Raw genomic sequence first — 10,387 nt, forward strand, 5'->3', positions numbered from 1 at the left:
GGTTACTAGGGTGTAACCTGGGAGCTCTGACCACCTGCTGAAGAACCCCTCCTGGGGGGGGGGGGAACTTGATAAGACTTCTAGTCCCCTCCACAGTAACAGAACATTATCATCTCTGGGTACCACTATTTCTAACACTTCTTTCTGTCCCCCTCAATGTTGAATGTCTTAAGATTAATGTTCTCAAGCAGAACATTAGCAAAGATTTACACCCTTTCAGTAACTGTTTCCATTGGTTCGGTAGCATTCTCCGCAGATGCTGGTTGAGAGCATTTACAGAGTCTGCCAGGTGCTCCACAAAGGCCTTCGTCTGAGGGCACGGAGTGGTGGAAACACGATTGTCTAGCATGTGTGAGGCTCTTGGATTCCATTTCTGTCTGCGTGTCTGAGACGGGCTCTCACCATGTAGTCCTGCCTGGTCTAGAATCGGCTATGTAGACCAGGTTGGCAGTGAAGTCACAGAGATCTGCCAGCTCCTGCCTGGTGTCACAGGTATGCTTTGTGGCACCGTACCCAGCCCCGGGTCCGAGATGAACGTGTTTAAAACTCCTAGTTTTGTTTTTAAGATTTTCATTTGGTTTGTTTGGTATTTCACTTGCTGTCCAACTGGGAATTTTGTATTATTACAGTGTTATATAGGCCCCATGTGCAGCTCCTACCTATTTCCCTGGACTATTAACAGAATTTTATTATTAACTCACTTAACTTTAATAAAAGTCCAATTACATTTGAAGGTACCTGGTCTAAAATAGACCCACTCTTAGACTTGATATGCCCACAGGATTCATCAACTCGAGCAGTGAGCAGATGTGACACACTTGGCTCCTGTGGATGCCTGGTAATACAAAGGTAAGGCCCAAGCAGGAAATGGCCATATAGCCTAGTGTTTCTGCTGAAAGGGCAAAAATGGATTTGGCAGAGCTCTCAGGTTCCAAGTGGTCCCCTGAGTTATAGGACCAGGATGTAAGTACACCAGCCCCAGTCTCACTGCCGAAGTCTGGGAGCCCCCAACTACTTACTCACCAGGCCCCACAGCTAAGCAGTGATCTACGGACACCAGAGAGTGACCACAAACGGCAATCAGATCAATTCTGTTTCAGAGGAGCAAATCCTTGTAGAACTGGCTCCTTTGGAGGACAGTAGGCAGAGCTGCCGGTTGGCAAATGTGCCAATTAACACGGGATCGGGATGCCTAACAGGTGGCGGAGACAAGGGATCTCCAATCTGTGTCTCAGAAAGTGACTATACTTCAGTGAAGACCTGGCTGTGAGGGACAGAGTTCACCTCTGCTGGAGTCGAAAGTTGCTTTCCCTCCCAAGGGTCCTCTCCTGCATACTGGGTCCCTTACTCCAGGAGCAACTACTTCTTTATGTAGGGTTGGCGGTGTGTCGGGAGCTTCGCTTGAATGCTTTATTGTGAGCACGTGACATTAACACGACATGTTATACAACGCTGTGGGGTGGTCAGGGGCATGAGCATTTTCAGAAACAGGGTGAGATGAAGCCACAAGTTCCTACAGAAAGGTGACCACAGATCTCAGGGGCTCAACTCTGCTTTTTCTTACTCACTGCAGCCCGCCAGAGCAGGGCTGGAGGCAGATGAGAAATTTCGTGGGCAGGGAGAGGATGAGAGATGAGGCAGAGGGCTCTGGGTGCAGACAAGTATGGATCGTCCAATGGCAAGTGCTCTTTGGGGACAGAGAAGTCCTTGTTTTCTTCCAAGTAAGTAGGAAGCCGTGGGAAGGGGCTCAGCAGAGAAATGCCCATCCATGTTCCATGTATCTTAGAGAAGGATGGAGGGGCGGGAAGAAAGCCTCCACTGCGGTTGCTAAATAGCCCACATGAGAAGGTGGCTTACTCCGAGTCAGGACTGAGATGTGTGTGTATCAGAAGCTCCATCCAAAGTCCCGGCCTATCAGATACATAGTAAGTTGGCCTAAGGCACCTAAGTAGCAAGATGCAGGCTGGAATCTAGACAAAGCTTGTTTTAGTTTGCTTTCTGTTGCTGTTACGAGACTCTGACCAAAAGCAACTAATGGAAATAATGATTTATTGCAGCATATGACTTACCGTCCATTATGAAGAAATGGCAAAAACTCAAGGCAGGAACCTGAAGGCAGGAAGTGGAACAGAGGCAATGCAGAAACACTTTGGTGGCTTGCTCACCACTGCTTACAGAGCACTGGGCCCTCCCTCCCACACCAACAGTAACTAAGGAAAATCCCCCAACACATTTTCCTGCAGACGATTGCAATGAAGGTATCATCTCACTTGAAGTTTTCTCTTCTAAGATAACAAAAACTATCACATATACATGAAAACTAATTTTGTGATTTTCACACTAACTCTAGTGGTCTGTGATCATGGGTAATGAGAAGAATTTCCAATATCTAAACCTGAAGGGAGGGCAGAGAGGAGAGAATATAAATGCACCACCTTTTCTCTCTAAAATTAAAAGTCAGCAGAGATTTTCAGGACGCAGAGAAAGCGGCGAGCATTCCCATGTGAACTTCTTGGTCCCCTCTGAGGACTAACGAACCAACATGAGCTGATAACCCTGCACAGGTGAAGAAACGGGACTCAGCCACATTAGAGAGCCAGTGAGGAGACTGCACACTGTGGCCACATTTACACAAGGAAAGCCAAGTAGATTTGAGCAATTACTCCAGGAACTGCAGGCTGGGGAACCAGCCAACTTGGGCAATGCGGATACAGACGTGTGTGCTGGCCGCTTCCCTCGCCAGAATTACTCCATAATCACCCAACTGTCTGTTTTGCTTAGATAAAGAGAACAAGAAACAGGTCTCCACTTGAGGCAGCGACCTCTCATGGCACGGGGAGTGCGCTGAGAGGTACAGGGAAGGTTGTCCCCAGGAGCCCACCTCCAGCTGCAGGAAGGCGTAAACCACAAAAAAGACAGTGGGTAGGTTCTGGGGTCCCTGATGTGAACAATGCCCTTCCCACATTTCAAAATTAAACTTGACACAAACTTAAGAGGGGAAGCCAGACAAAGTCTTTGAGGGGATAAGGGATGCAGGAGCAGCAATCCACCTGTGTGGGGTGGAGCCGTGTGTGAGCTGGGTTTGAGAAGACAGTAAGGTTATCCAGGAGAGGTCAAATGAGGAAAAGAGAGGAGCCCAGGGAAGGGGACCCTTTTCTTCCTCTATTGTAAGGACTGTTTAACAGAGTACCTACTAAGCACACTTTGAAGTCTATATACACCCTCCCTTGCTACATCCTGACACATATGGGAAGATGTATTACTGTCATCTTTCCATTTGTATGTATAAGAAACATAAGACAGGTTTGGGTGTGCAGCCCAGTGGTTAAACATTTGTCTGGTATACATGAATCCTGGTTTCCATTCCTGCACTATAAAGACAGGGAAAGGAAAGTGGGGAGGGAAAGAGATAAGAGGAGGGAGAGAAGGGGAAGTGAGAGGGAGGGAAGAAAAGATGAGGGAGGTAAGGACACACACTGAGGGAGAGAGAGACAGAGAGACAAAGACAGACAGAGGGAGAAACCTAAGGTACATGGCAGTTGACTAACTTACCCACAGTGACAGTTTTGTGCTGTGGCAAAGCCAGGGCTTAACTTACTGATATCAGTATCCGAGCATCTGCTACTGTCTTCCTGGTCTGGGTTAGTCTCTAACAGAACCTCAATCAACAGCAAGACCTGCTTCTTCACTAAGGCCAGAGCTCCGAAGTGCAGCCCTAACAGAACAAACTCCGTGACACAGCGTTGGTACTGCCTGTGTCCTCGGGCCCAGCACCTCCTGGCTCTTCCTCCTTTGGTGTCCACTTCTACCCTGAGCATGCTCCCGAGAGCCGGGACAACACAGCCTTTTCTCTCCCAGCCTCACAGGTGTGGAGACAGGGGGTCAGTCCGTGTCCCTGTCAGAGTCCTTCTGACCCCTCTCCAAATGTGCTTTCATGACCTCTCAGGCGAGCTAGCTGTGCTGTCTGAGCCATGCGCGCTCCACCCTCGCTCATGCGCGACAGGAGATGAACTGGAAGAGCTGCCCACACTCAGTCTCTCTTGGGGGAGCTTCAACCAAAGACAAAACTTGTGGTTCAAAACCATATTGGCAATAGGACAGACCCTCTCTAGTGTGTCTGAAAGAAATGAGCTAAGACCTAGTCTTGGTTCTGCAAGGACTTCAGCCTGGTTCTTGGAAGTAAATATTTTGAAATGGAATTTGTAACAATGCTTCCATTTTTTCAAACATGGTATCACAATTCCTTGGGGCTTAATTTGTGTGTGTGTGTGTGTGTTTGCAAACATTCAAAGCCCCCCAATAAACAGATTTACAGACTTTTTTTAAAAAACCCAAATCATAGCGGGAGGCGGCACCTCCGCTTGACTGAAAACTCTAAGTTGGAGAAGAGTGTGTGTACAGTGACTCAAAGCTTTAAATCTGAACTGGAGCAAGAGAAGGCCAAGCGTGAGGCGCTCGCTGGCAGCTCCTGTTCCACTGTGGGTTCAGTGAAAAGAAGGCTTCAGCAGGACAGTGGACTGCCGACCGTCCAATGCTCCATCAGCTTGTCTCTTGTCTCTTAGCGCCAGCTCCACTCCCAAACCAAGAGATCAAATTTCTAAACAGTCTTTCCTATTCGCTTCCTTTCCGTAGCTTCATAGAAGCATTTTGCTATTTAAAAACCAGTGTCAAGGGAGGCTGAGTCCTCAGTCACCCAAGTGTCTTACACTCCTTCGAAAGGTATTAAAAGATACCACAACAAGATACAAGTATGCGAGATACTTGCAGAAAGGAGAGAAGCACAGCACGAGAATCTGAACTCAGGGAACGCGGTGCTGTCCCAGGATGCCCAAGCACCGGTCAGTGTGTCGGTTGCTTTCCCAGAATCCTCTACCAAGTAAGTGTTCACCTGAGGGAAGAACCCGCCTCTTCCTTTCTCTAACAGCCTTTCTTCTTCTGCACATGCGCCGCCCCTCACTCGCACACAGACCTGCGGTCCACCCCTCCACTCTGCTCCGCAACCCTAACTCCCATGTTCCGTTCCACTGACAGAGGGTGCAGCCACAATTTAGAGAGAGGAAGTAATTCCCTGCGGTGTCTTTTACAACCTCGCAGCCTGGCAGCCTGCAGTCTGTCTTCCTGGGAATTGCTTATGAAATGCAAACCACTGACAATGCATGAATACACCTTCCTAAGAGCACTGTGCACCTATGAAAACAATCTGCATAATTTTTGCATATAAAACCAAAATGTTAATAATTATGGTAATCAAAACTCGCTACATTTCCATTCCCTCATTAATAAAACAGAAAAGCCTCAGAAAGACCTGGAGACCGAGCGCTGAGGCGCAACCACCAAAGCCCCAGAATCAAGTAGTGCAGAGGGCAGCAGGTAGACGAAAATCGGATTTCAAGTGAATGAGTGCTCTGTGAGTTATTCTAATGCATGAAGAATTACTAAGGTGTGGGGGGCATAGATGAGACTGGCTGTGTTTAATTCTACCACCTTTGCAAGAAACTAGTTCTCTGAAATGCAAATTAATAGTTCACACCGAGTAAAGCCCATAAAATTAGAAAGAATTGTTAAAAAATTCATTTGTCTGGCAGGCAAGAGATCTGGGAAAACCCTCGTGGTGGATACATGAAGGTGGCAGACACAGTTGGTGCATGTCAAGTCTCAAAGCTCTGCTTGAACACTATAGCACTTCTTTTTTTGTAATGATTTGTTTATATTTTATTATTGATTTTTATAGATATTTTTGTGTAAGTGTGTGTGTACATGCATGTGTAAGTGTCCACAGAGTCAAGAAGAGTGTGTTGGGTCTTTTGGTATTAGAGTTTTCAGGCGTTTGTATGTATCCATTATGGAAGCTAAGATTCAAACAATGGTCTACAAGATAGAGAAGCAGATGCTCTTAACCACTGAGACTCTATAAGTGGCAGTTTGAGGGAATGCTGTCCCCAAGAGGTTCCTGTGTTTGCACACTTGGTTCTCAGTCCATGGGGCCACAGCTATATAAACTTCAGAGGGACAACCTCGATAGAGAAAGTAGACACTGGAGTTTCAGCGAGGGGCGGGGTGGGGGAATCTGGGGTTTTATGTCCTAGCCCCACTTCCTGCTTGCTCTCTACTTCCTGCATTGGGGACAACATGAGATCAGCTAACTCCCTGCTCCCATGCGTTCCCTGTCTGGTCCTCTCTCCTCCCCACCATGACAGACCCTCTTAAGTTGTAGGTGAAAATAAACCCTTTCTCCCTAAAGTTGCTTTTTGTTGGGTGTATTTTTATCACAGCAGAGAAATAACTAATATGCCAAAGAAACATGATGGTTACATTTTATCCACAATAGGGTAGGTATACCAAACCCTAGACACAAGATGGCCTTGGTAAAAATCGATGAGTTACAAAACGAACAATTAGGAGCTTGGAAGATGTGTGGGCAGGTGGGGACTGGACAGAGACTGAAGGGAGACGGAAGGAAGGTTTGAGGTGGGGGTGGTTGGCAGGCACTGTTTTGCTTTCGGTTGCCCTGACACAGGGGGTCACAGACCTTTCACTTTCCACACTTCAGAGCAAGAGGCTAAGGACTGATCCCGTGTTTAACAAATGCATAGGAAGCAGTCTGTGTGCTTCCAGGACTTGCTGTCAGATTACACTCACATGCAAATGTGAGAGGCTGTTAGCAGCTCTAAACTTTCTATGCTGCAGGTCTCTGTACACTGGGGGTGCCATGACAAAGTGCCTCAGACGGAATGACTCCTAAGCACCAAGAAGACATTCACAGTTTGAGAGGCTGGGATGTTCAAGATCAAAACTCTAGCACTTTTGGGGTCTACTTGGGGCCCACTCTTCATAGACAGCACTGCTACACATCCTCCAAGAGGAAAGGCAAAGGGGTAAACAAGCTTCCTGAGGCTTCTTTATGAGGCCATTCACCCTGTTTGAAATGGCTTCCAACCCTACCCACAAGTGCCTGTTTTTGAAACAATGTTTCCTTGTATAGCTCTCTGGCTGACCTGGAACCCACTCTTTAGACCAGGTTGGTCCCAAATTTAGAGACTCCCCTGCCTCTGCCTCCTGAGTACTGGGATTAAAAGGCATGTACTACCATGCACATATATTTTTAAATCATATATATATACACACATACAAATACAAAAATATATATATATATATATATATTTGTATTTTTATATATAGTGGGGTGGGGAAATAACATTAATATAATTTACAATGCAACATAAATTTTAAGAATTAGTTTTTTGTTAAATTCTTTTAAAATATTTTCATACTATATATGATTTTTGTATATAAACTTGGGAAAGATAACAGACCATAATCTATTAAAATACTACAGATAAGTATTTTACTTAAAAGACATTTATATACATCTTAGTAATTCATCTCTAGATTGTTAACAATCAGTGGGTATTTAATCTTGCTACTAATATTCAGACTTATTGGGGCTTAGACCAGTCCAGCTGTGTCACTTAGGAGGTCGTGTAGATGCCGGCATTAGGAAGTTGCTTTAATTAGTGCTGCCCTCAGCTCTGGTCAAAGAAGCTTCTCTGTGGTTGGCAGTTAATGCAGAGCCATAACCAGCTCAAGTGCTACAAACAGTCACTAAGAAATGATCATCCCTAAATGAAACCTTTGTGTCCACTGCCTCCTCCGCCAATTAGGAAACCTCTAGGAAGGAGATGCAGAGACTGAAGAAGGGGGAGGGTGGGGAGGGGGGCTGTGGGAGGCCATCTTCTGGCATTAAGTGGCCGATGCACCCATGAAATCACCACAGCTATAGTCACTTGACAGGCAACATTCCAACAGGCAGCCCTAACTGGACTCAGTGCCTCATGTATAAAAACAGGGGACATTAAAGGGGGAGAGGAACATCAGTGGGGTGGGGAGGGGACAGCTTGGTGGGGGTATTTTGGGAGGAGTGGAGAGGGAAAGTTGAAGATGGGTGTGATCAAGACACATTGTTTACACGTAATTATCAAATGAAGGCACTCTATATTTAAGAAAACTCTATAAAATGGGAAAATCAGGTTATAAAATAGGATTTACAGTGTGTGAATATAGCACATAATTTTCTTATATGTTATCCAGTGTACCTAAACTTTGCTATTGTTCTTAGTGTGAGTGCATGTGTGTGTGTATAGGCAAGGACAGAATGTCTTCTATTGCTCTCCACCTTAGTTTTTTATTATATTGTTGTTTTAAGACTTATTTTATGTATATGAGCACACTGTCACTGTCTTCAGACACAGCAGAACAAGGTATCGGATCCCATTACAGATGGTTGTGAGCCACCATGTGGTTGCTGGGAATTGAATTCAGGGCTTTTGGAAGGACAGCAAGCCATCTCTCCAGGCCACCTTAGTTTGAGACAATGTCTCTGATTGAACCTGATACCTGCAGTCTGAGCTGAGATGGAGGACCAGCCAGCTTCCAGGAGCCACATGCTTTGTCCCCTCCCAGTGCTGGTGTTAGGGACATGTCTGACCATGCACAGCTTTTTCATGGTAGATAGGGATTTGAACTCGGATCTTCTTGCTTCAACAGGAAGCACCCTTACGCACTGAACCATCTCTTCAGCCATCTAGCTGCTGCTGACTTTGAAATTCGTTTTCTAGACTCCATCTCTGGAGTGACAGGGTACAGGCGTGTGCCACGGCACCTGGGTTTTAGAGTGCTGAAGACAGAGCCCAGGACTTTGTGCGGAGTAGACAGTCTACAACTGAACGCAATTTCAGCTCCTATGCCTAACCTCTGGACTCAGATTCAGATCCATTTTTTTTCTGAAACTTTAGTCATAAAATTTCAGCTTCTTTTACCTCTTGTGGTGAGCACGTTGAGAACTTTTTCTTTGCTAATACACATTCAGGAGAGTATTGCCGTCTGAGAGACCTCAAGTGACACAGAAGTGCTTCTTTCCCAACTGGCAAGGCCCCCACACCATAGCAAACATCATGAGACCCTCATCTAATCTTATAATTCTATGCCGGTAATTATATACGCTGTGTGCCAGGAAATGCTATAGCTATCCGCTTTCAAAAGCCTATAACAATTTCTTAAAGTATGAACTACGATTCTACCTTACAGTATTTATTATGGGATACTCTACTAAGTGTGCTTATAATTTATAATAATATGGATTTTAAGAAAGGCATTTTTGAAATGTAAGATTACTATTGTTAATGGCACCTTGTCCTACTAACAAAAAGGCTTAAGAGCCCTGAGTCGGGGTTTCTCTGTTCCAGTCGGAAGCTTGATTCTCAAGGCAAAAGTTATTTGACCCCGCACTCCCAGCCTCGTGGTTTCAAGGGTATTAAAATGCTTTAACTGCCTTAGTGTTGTATGTCTCCACCAGCGGGGTTTGAGGTCTTTCTAGAACCCTTGTTTGCCTCTTCTCTGTTACCAGGACCCTTCTCACCCAACAACAGAAAGCCCCACCCACCCACCCACCAGAGCTCCTTCAGCGCCTCCAGTTCTAATCTCGGATGTATTGCGCACACAGTGGGAATGGCAGCTCAGACACAGCCACAGGCTCCTGGCGTCCCCTCACACGGTAAGTTCTGTATCCATCCCCTGTCCTTAATAATGTAAACCTCATCCCTTCTTACAGCTTTGAATCTGCTGAAGAACCGGGACTCCAGATTTGAGACTTACCCTCAGGGGTTTTACAAACTCTTACAGATTCAGAGAGAAAGGGCAGTGGAGAGAAAAGTCTTGCCTCTGAGCCCCTCCCAGGCTAACAGCTGAGGATGCCAATCACACACAGCTGGGGAGTGGCTGAGCCACAGGAGCTCAGACATCTGGGAAAGGTAAAGCTGACATCACCACCATCCCTGCCTATGTCAGCTAGTGAGACCCGAGGAGATCCACATCAATCTCCCAATAGCTGAGAGAGACTTTGAGCTCTGCTATTTGGACTTTGGTCAAAGGGATTACAACCAGAACAGCAGGTTGAAAAGAAAAATTGCTCCTCCTTTCTTCCACCGGGGCTTTGCAGCTTCTTGCGTGAGGCAGACTGTCCATCCAGTTACTCGTGACCATGTGACTGCGTTCTGGCTGCATTTATGATGAGTAGGCTTGGAATTACAAATACTTCATTCACTATTACTTCCAGTCCCCAGCCAGATGTGCAACCGCTCTGCTAAGCAAACACGCAAGCCCCAGAGTCACACTCTCCCTACGTGGCAGTGCACACCTTTGTAATCAGAGAGAAGCATCTATTGCCTAAGCACAGGGTAAAGTCCTGGGGTTACAATTTAGAACCAAGAGGTTTGTTAGGGGAAAAGCAGTTACTTGGAAAGCAAAGCAGAACAAACGAAGAGCCCTTTTTTCTAGGATCTCCACTCAAACTCAAATACTTCTGGTTCCTTTAAAACTCTGAAGAAATATA

The sequence above is a fragment of the Micromys minutus genome, assembly GCF_963924665.1.
Source record: "Micromys minutus genome assembly, chromosome: 4".
Lineage (NCBI taxonomy): Eukaryota > Metazoa > Chordata > Mammalia > Rodentia > Muridae > Micromys > Micromys minutus.